A 9,862-nucleotide genomic window follows, 5' to 3' on the forward strand; every position below is an offset into this window, starting at 1 on the left:
GTTGCTCTGGCAAGTAGGAGGGGTCGTCAGTGACGTAGTCGACCACAGGGGCATCGACATCGTCACGGGGTCTCCTGAAGAGAAGAGGGGGGAGAAATAGTAAATACATAGCAAGCAAGTGCATAACAGGACAACAGGCAGAGCTAGACGTATTCTAACGCGGTATGAGGTGATACCGGTGAAGGGGGGAAACATCCGGGAAAGTATCCCCGGTGTTTCACGTTTTCGGACAGATGAACCGGAGGTCAAATGTTGCAGGTTCACTATGCTAGGGACGCGTGGCGGATGAACGGACTGCTTATTCGGATTCGTCTCATCGTTCTAAGCAACTTTCATGTAGAAAGTATTTTCATCCGAGTTACGGATTATTTTATATGATTTTCTAAAGATTTAATCATTTTCTGAATTTATTATTAATTCAAAATTGAACTTATTGCATCGGCATGACGTCATACCGACATCAGCAGTCAAACAGCCACTTGACTGGTCAAACTGACGGCTCGGTCCCACCTGTCATACTCTGTGTGTTTAAACAGGGTTCATCTAAACTAAACAGAGGTTAAATTGGAAATGGGCACCACATGGTAGTGACTTACTAATTAATCAAATTAGGTTTATTTAGAAAATAGCTTAATTAGGCTAAATAATCAGAAGGGGCCCACACATCAGCTGCTGGGGCCAGCCCAGTCAGCAAGATTGACCGGTCAACCCGGTCAAGGCGGGGCCAGCAGGGAGCCACCGGTCAGCGACCCAGCGGGTGGCCCCGAGGCAGCCACGTCAGCGCGACCGGCGGTGAAGCTCCGGCGATGCGGATCGCGGCGGCGCGGCTCGGGACTTCGCCGGAAACGGGCTACGGGGCACCGTTTGGCCCGCGCTATAGCGCGTTCGAAAGCGGGGGCGAAGCCGCGTCGTTCTGTGGCTACGGCATGGTCGGAGCGGGGGTGCATCGACGGCGGCGACCTCAACGGCGGAGGTCGGAGGTCTTGCACGGGTGGAGCGGTGCTAGGGGGGTACGGCGAGCGGCGCGAATCTGCTCTACGGGGCCCTTGGAGCCCCAGGAGCATGGGGCCGAGCTCGCTTTCGAGCTCAGGGGACCGAGGCCGCGACGGCGAGGCGAACTGCAATGGCGAGCTCTCGGACGCGGTGGCGGGGCTAGCTCGGGGGCGCGGGCGAGCGAACGGCGAGGGAGAGGAGAAGCGGAAGCTCACCACCGTTGCTGAGAAGGCCCGGGGAAGACGCGCGGCTGCCGGAGTTGTTGGCGAGGCAGCGGTGGTTCGAGGAGGAAGAAGAAGGTTGGGCCGACGAAGGAGGGGCTTTCGGCTCCTGCATGCGGGCGTGGACGACGGAGTGGATGGCGGCGGTCCTCCTGGGCCTGTCAGCGTGGAGAGGGGATGCTGGTGGCCGCGTCGACGGTGAGGCGCGGTGGCGGGCGTGAGCTCGGCTGCGAGCAGAGACGGCGAGGACGGGGGTGTGGCGTCAGCTGCGAGGTGGCTCCGCTTGCTCCAGCTGTTGTAGGTGAGGTGGACGGCTGCGGCGGGCCTTCTAGGCCCCTTGGCTGGCCATGGGGAGGCCGGCGGCCACGAGTCCCACCGGAGAGCGACCTTAGCGGGTTCGGTCGAGGTGGGGGGAGGGAGGATACGAGGGAGAGAGCGGAGGGGGAAAAATATCCCAGGGAGCTGACGAGGAGAGGGAGGAGTAACTCGGTCTTATCCCCACGACGACGTGGGCCAGCTCGGGTGGCTAAGGCTCGGGGGGGTAGGGAGCCTTTCCTTTCTTTTGTTTTATTTCTATTATTATTATTTTCAGTTATGCAATTTTAGTCACTGTTTTGCATTAAGTAGAGCCTCCAAATGATTTTTGTTAGAAGAGCCACTTGGTACATAAATACTAGGCAATAGTTTAAGTTGGACCAAAAAGTTTCAAGCATTTGGGAGTGTTTAACTATTTTTGCGAAAAATTGAAAAGGCAAAAACAATTGTTGCTGAACCACTACATAAATCTCGGGGGGCACTTTGGGAATCCAAAAAGAGGTTGGTCCCAATATGACATGTATCCAGGGATTATTTGCCACACTTTGAACATTTTAGTTTTCATGTTTGGCAATTTTTGAATTTCGACTTTGATTTGAATTTGAATTTCGAATCGATTTTGAACTAACACGAGATTAACAACAGTAACCGTGGTGATGTGGCATCATTAACGTGGGATTACTGTAGCCTAACTACCCGGTCGTCACAATTCTCCTCCACTACAAGAAATCTCGTCCCGAGATTTAGGAGCGGTTATAAGGGGGAAGGGATCTGGTTACGAAATTATAACGATTCTTCTCGGCCATTGTTGCTCTTCTCGAAGAGGTCGATCCATTACATTGATGTCTTCAGTCCTCTGCTTCAGGTCATCATGATGAAGTTTGTCGTCCTTCCTTCAGGATCTTCACCGTACTTACGAAAGGGTGAGAAGGGAAAACCCTATAAGGACGGATTCTAACAAGATCGAGCATCAAGCGGTTAACCCAGGTGAAGAAGCATAAGTATCTCTCGAATTGAAACCTAAGAAGATGTCGAGAGCAAAGTAAGAAGGTACCATGATAAGTTTCAAACCGATAGGCAAGCGTTCGATGCCTATCAGAAGGTGAAAGGGGTTCAGAGCAACGAGAATAAGTATTGCGTCTGATACCCGAATAGATCACTAGGAAGGTGGCCCGCGAATTAAATACGGAGCCAAGTGTGAGGAATAACCATTAGAAACAGGGTTGTATAGAAGAGTCAGGTTTCGATCCTGTGGAACTGTGGGTTATGGGCCCACCATGTGGTTTTTTTAGGAGCAGTGACATCTTGCACGATCATGATAGCAAGGTTTGTTAGAGGATAGTCTGTCAGTTATATGTCAGCAACATCGTCGGTACCAAGGGCGAGGGACGAAGAGAACCATTTTCCTGCTCGTTGAAACGAGGCGGACCATTAGGCAAAGTTCTCGTCCATCGGTGGTTACCGAAATGTCACCAACAATAGTAACAGGGTCTTACTGACAGAGTTGTACACCGAGGTGTTTACATAAGCAGGAGAATATTACTGCTTAGATCATATAGATCACCAGAAAGGTTAAACCAAACAATGGAAAGGAAAATATGATCATCAGATTAAACAGAAGAATGGAAAGGAAAGTGTGTTTAAACACATATCTCAAGGGTATATCCTTCCCAAGGACAAGCTGAGCATGATATTCATGACAGGATATAATGTAGAAAACTCTTTAGGTAGGGGAGAGAAATTTCATGACATTACCCATACAACGGTGTTTGGATAATTGAACAGGAAACATCTAGCATTGGTCTTCAAATGTTCCTGTTGAAAATCGGAGTACCATAGACATGCTTCGAGATAGCATTGACATGGTCAACAGGTGAAGATCAGACTTTGGAAACAAAAAGGATCCATCAGGAACAACTTATAGAATAAGTCTTACAAGTTCCTCATGGAAGAACAGCTAACCTTGCTAAAAAGGAAAACTTATAACAATAGGTCCTCTGGCCAGGTGTGTTAGGCATGACATCACCTTACCGGGTCATAAATAAACCAATGTTACAACTCTTGGAAATATGTTCCAACCACCATATCTGACCGAGATTCAGATCTGATTGGTGTCAGGATAACTCAGACTCAGGATGCCTGAGAAGAAAGGTGCAACACGAATTGTCGAGATGACATTGTAAGATTCTCGAGAATTAAACCATGGAAGCGAGTTCCGGAACAAGAGTTCATCATTAAATCAAGGAGAGGATGAGGGGGTGGCTGATGGACCCAGCGACAATTCTTCGAGATTTCAAAAAAGATGGAGTTCCACTATTATGTGAACAAGGAGATAACATTAGCTAGATCGAATGATATAATGAGGTATGCTCGAGGAAAACATACCCAATTAAACATTGGTTGAAAGGTGCACCCGAAATATGGGATGGGTTGCAAGACTAACGTCGGAATGGTGATTCAATAATCAATAGTCTAAGAATGAACGGCCGACCCTTGACTTCAAAGCAATAGGGTTGCTAGAAGTTTTAGAATCCGAACAACACAGTTCACCTGTTTGTATCCCGGTTAGAATCAACACGTGAACCTGGAAATGAATGGAGATGGCGAGAAGTATTACTATATAAGGAATTCTTAAGAGGTGGGGCAATCCTCACAACATCGTTGACATGAAAGACAGTAATACTTCAATGTAGAACATAACATAAGCTAGTTAGCAAGAAGCTCCATAACAGGATCAAGTTTGTGATGAAAGGAATGTAAGGATGTTGTCGATGGTAACTCAAATTACCAAGGAACGAGGATGGCACTAATCATCAAGAATTCCATTGATATCCTGGAAGGAGTCAAAATGTTGATGATGATCACGACATTTTGTTGTCGAGGGGATCCACGAAGAAGCAATTGATCAGCGACTGCATCAAGCAAAAGGACTGATGCAACAAAAGATTATTGGAGCCACAGATACTACACAAACTCGAGGTCAAGTTTGTTGTTCGAGGTGAACCGATATGACGAGGAAAATCGACGTAAGCTTAGCTCATCATCGAAAGTGGTGCTCCGGGAATAAGGACCAGGTAGCACAGTTAAAATCATCAAGATAATGATATAGCCGAGCAGGCTAGGGATGATGTGATCGAGTACGAACTCGTAAGCAAAGGAGATTACTAAGAGTTGTTTAATCGTGATGCGGACTCGATTTAGTTATCGATGTCCTTGAGTGTTTAATAACTCGGAGCCCGTGAAAAATTGGAATTCAATGAGAATGTAATACTTGATGGAGAACTCATAATAAGTTATGCAGCTCCGTGATAATCTCGAGATACCAGGGGGGTAATACTCGACGACAAACCAAAGTAGAGGTTGGACTGGGGTATTGCTCTGCAGAAGACAAGTGCTCAACTTGTACGAGAAATGGTATTTAAAGGAGAACATGGTCGGAACCACGATTGCAAAAGGCCAGATCCCAGATATAAGATGAACTTATACCCAGGGAATAATTAATTTAAGAGAAGCTTTTAATGATAAGATCTACATCGTGTCCATGGGCATGAACGCAAAGTTCAAGGTCGACTCCCACTTCTTCAATGCATAACCTTTCATTCACTTCTCGCGTTTGATGAAGTTGCAGTGTTGAAATTTTTTTTATATGGCAAGATACCAGAAGAGTATGACTCATGAAAACTTTCGAGTTCACACATATTATGAAAGGCATAGGTTCAACCCATTGGGGCATCGTGGAAACATATACCACAAGCTTCAGGGGTAAATAACTCAAGCTCTATAGTAGATCATGGGTGTCAAGACGAGAGGATACAATTTACTAAAGGCATTATGTATCAGGGAAAGAACTCACAAGGTTATTCAATATGAAGGACACTGTCGGATAAAATCCAACAAAGGAACCGATGGTCCACAAGGGATCTGATGTGAGCATCGGTACTCAACCAGAGGAAGAAGAATGTAAGGAGATCTGATTATAGAAACAACTGACTAACTCAAAGTTCAAATGCAAAAGAATTATGATTTCCAAATCAGGGGGTCAGAAGCAACGCTCTGATCAAGAATGGATAAGTTGAGTAGGCTTAGGGGTACAATCGATGGCAATTTGATAGGTCGAGATCCAGCTCACGTTTAAAATGACGTCTGAGCCGGAAGAATGAATTCTAGGATATGATTGAGGATTGCGAGCATTCGCAACAAATTGAATCAACGGACTCAAAATGATAATGACAAGAGATGCCAATAAGATTACGAGACTTATGGGATTAACCATAATGCAAGCAAACAAGAATTTCAAGAGCAATAGGCTCCTGAGGATTTTCGGAAGATCGAATAGTATTTTGAAGACTATTGTGGAATACTTGAATCAATTGGGGATGACCGGATACTCGGTAAGTGCGAGAATTATCCGTAGGGGTATTCAGGTGACAAAGAACAGCAAGGCAGTAAGCTCAAAGGATTCTCGGAACAACAGAGAGAATTTCGGGGTATCTTGTAATAACAAGATCAACTGGGAAACATTGTATGAATGGCGAGTATACATGGTTATCCATAGGAGTTTATCGATGAAAGGGAATTGCAAAAGCGATGAACACAAGTTCTCGGGTTATCAGCGGAGAGTATCTTCAGGGTCTTCACGTGCAGCAGACGATCATCAGTAATAAGGGCTCTCCGGGTGAAAGTGATAACGAGATCCTAATGTTAGATTTAGTAAAATTCACTTAACCCGAATAGAAGAGAGATCAGAGTCCCAGAGTATAGACAAGGAGTAAAAGATCCTAATACCACCCAATGGCGACGTGGGCCCGTAAGCCACACAGCCATGTTAGTAGAAGTTTTTCAACGACTAGACTCGACTTCGGCCAAGGAGTTGGAAAGGGGGATTCCTACAGGCAGTTGGCTCTGATACCAACTTGTGACGCCCCCGATTTGACCGTACACTAATCATGCACGCAAATGTGTACGATCAAGATCAGGGACTCACGGGAAGATATCACAACACAACTCTAAAACATAAATAAGTCATACAAGCATCATAATACAAGCCAGGGGCCTCGAGGGCTCAATTACAAGTGCTCGATCACAGACGAGTCAGCAGAAGCAACAATATCTGAGTACAGACATAAGTTAAACAAGTTTGCCTTAAGAAGGCTAGCACAAAAGTAGCAACGATCGAAAAGGCAAGGCCTCCTGCCTGGGACCTCCTAACTACTCCTCGAAGCCGAACTCCATGTAGAATCATCCTCGGGATCTCTAGCTCCTGGACTCCAGCATCTGGTTGCGACAACCAGGTACAGAAAGGGGAAAAGAGGGAGAAAAGCAACCGTGAGTACTCATCCAAAGTACTCGCAAGCAAGGAGCTACACTACATATGCATGGGTATATGTGTAAAGGGCCATATCAGTGGACTGAACTGCAGAATGCCAGAATAAGAGGGATAGCTAATCCTGTCGAAGACTACGCTTCTGGCAGCCTCCATCTTGCAGCATGTAGAAGAGAGTAGATTGAAGTCCTCCAAGTAGCATCGCATAGCATAATCCTACCCGGCGATCCCCTCCTCGTCGCTCTGTTAGAGAGTGATCACCGGGTTATATCTGGCACTTGGAAGGGTGTGTTTTATTAAGTATCCAGTTCTAGTTGTCATAAGGTCAAGGTACAACTCCGGGTCGTCCTTTTACCGAGGGACACAGCTATTCGAATAGATAAACTTCCCTGCAGGGGTGCACCACATAACCCAACACGCTCGATCCCATTTGGCCAGACACACTTTACTGGGTCATGCCCGGCCTCGTAAGATCAACACGTCGCAGCCCCACCTAAGCACAACAGAGAGGTCAGCACGCCGGTCTAACCCTATGCGCGCAGGGGTCTGGGCCCATCGCCCTATGCACACCTGCACGTTGCGTACGCGGCCGGAAGCAGACCTAGCCTAGTGGCGTTCCAATCCAATCCGGCGCGCGCCACTCAGTCGCTGACGTCACGAAGGCTTCGGCTGATACCACGACGTCGGGATACCCATAACTACTCCCGCGTAGATGGTTAGTGCGTATAGACCAAATGGCCAGACTCAGATCAAATACCAAGATATCGTTAAGCGTGTTAAGTATCTGCGAACGCCGACCAGGGCCAGGCCCACCTCTCTCCTAGGTGGTCTCAACCTGCCCTGTCGCTCCGCCACAAAGTAACAGTCGGGGGCCGTCAGGAACCCAGGCCCACCTCTACCGGGGTGGAGCCACCTGTCCTTTCAGCCCCCTCATCAGAATCACTTGCGGGTACTCAACGAGCCGACCCGACTTTAGTCACCACATGTGTCATGTATATAATGTATATAGTATATACCCGTGATCACCTCCCGAAGTGATCACGGCCCAGTAGTATAGCATGGCAGATGGACAAGAGTGTAGGGCCACTGATGGAACACTACCATCCTATACTAAGTAGTAGGATAGCAGGTAAGGGTAACAACTGTAGCAACAATGACAGGCTATGCATCAGGATAGGATTAACGGAAAGCAGTAACATGCTACACTACTCTAATGCAAGCAGTATAGAGAAGAATAGGCGATATCTGGTGATCAAGGGGGGGCTTGCCTGGTTGCTCTGGCAAGTAGGAGGGGTCGTCAGTGACGTAGTCGACCATAGGGGCATCAGCATCGTCACGGGGTCTACCGAAGAGAAGAGGGGGAGAAATAGTAAATACATAGCAAGCAAGTGCATAACAGGACAATAGGCAGAGCTAGACGTATTCTAACGCGGTATGAGGTGATACCGGTGAAGGGGGGAAACATTCGGGAAAGTATCCCCGGTGTTTCACGTTTTCGGACAGATGAACCGGAGGAGAAATGTTGCAGGTTCACTATGCTAGAGACGCGTGGCGGACGAACGGACTGCGCATTCGGATTCGTCTCGTCGTTCTGAGCAACTTTCATGTAGAAAGTATTTTCATCCGAGTTACGGATTATTTTATATGATTTTCTAAAGATTTAATCATTTTCTGAATTTATTATTAATTCAAAATTGAACTTATTGCCTCGGCATGACGTCATACCGACATCAGCAGTCAAACAGCCACTTGACTGGTCAAACTGACGGCTCGGTCCCACCTGTCATACTCTGTGTGTTTAAACAGGGTTCATCTAAACTAAACAGAGGTTAAATTGGAAATGGGCACCACATGGTAGTGACTTACTAATTAATCAAATTAGGTTTATTTAGAAAATAGCTTAATTAGGCTAAATAATCAGAAGGGGCCCACACATCAGCTGCTGGGGCCAGCCCAGTCAGCAAGATTGACCGGTCAACCCAGTCAAGGCGGGGCCAGCAGGGGGCCACCGGTCAGCGACCCAGCGGGTGGCCCCGAGGCAGCCACGTCAGCGCGACCGGCGGTGAAGCTCCGGCGATGCAGATCGCGGCGGCGCGGCTCGGGGCTTCGCCGGAAACGGGCTACGGGGCACCGTTTGGCCCGCGCTATAGCGCGTTCGAAAGCGGAGGCGAAGCCGCGTCGTTCTGGGGCTACGGCACGGTCGGAGCGGGGGTGCATCGACGGCGGCGGCCTCAACGGCGGAGGTCGGAGGTCGGGCACGGGTGGAGCGGTGCTAGGGGGGTACGGCGAGCGGCGCGGATCTGTGTAACACCCCACATGTAACTTGCCATATTTGTAACTCCGACTCTTGCCATTTCCGGCTATGTGTTATGTTTTTCCCTCCGTTGTCGGGTTTTGTCTTTCGTGTTGTATTTTGTCTTGTCATGCATTTTCATATCATGTCATCATGTGCATTGCATTCGCATACGTGTTCGTCTCATGCATCCGAGCATTTTCCCCGTTGTCCATTTTGCAATCCGGCGCTCCTATCTCCTCCGGTGCACCCCTCTTGTTTTCTTTCGTGTGCGTGTGTCAAACTTTCTCGGAATGGACCGAGGCTTGTCAAGTGGTCTTAATATACCACTCGGAGACTACCGGTCAATTTTCGTTCCATTCGGAGGTCGTTTGGTACTCCAACGGTTAACCGGGCATCCGCAATGTCCATTTGAGTGTCCAGCAAAAACCCCCTCCAAAACCAGCCCAAAACCCACCAAACTCTCTTCCATGCTCTAGGTCGTTCGATCACGATCGTGTGGGCGAAAACCGCACCTCATTTGGAGTCTCCTAGCTCCCTCTACCTATAAAACTCCATCTCCCCCGAAAAACGAAATCACAGACGAACCCTAACCCTCTCCCTCCGCGCCGCGCCGGACGCGTCCGCTCCGGCCGGACAACATCCGCCGTGCCCGTCCAATCCCGTGGCGACACGTGGCCCGCCTCCGGCCCCGCCATCTCCGCTGCCGCCCGACGC

Source organism: Triticum aestivum, chromosome 5D, assembly GCF_018294505.1.
Source record: "Triticum aestivum cultivar Chinese Spring chromosome 5D, IWGSC CS RefSeq v2.1, whole genome shotgun sequence".
Lineage (NCBI taxonomy): Eukaryota > Viridiplantae > Streptophyta > Magnoliopsida > Poales > Poaceae > Triticum > Triticum aestivum.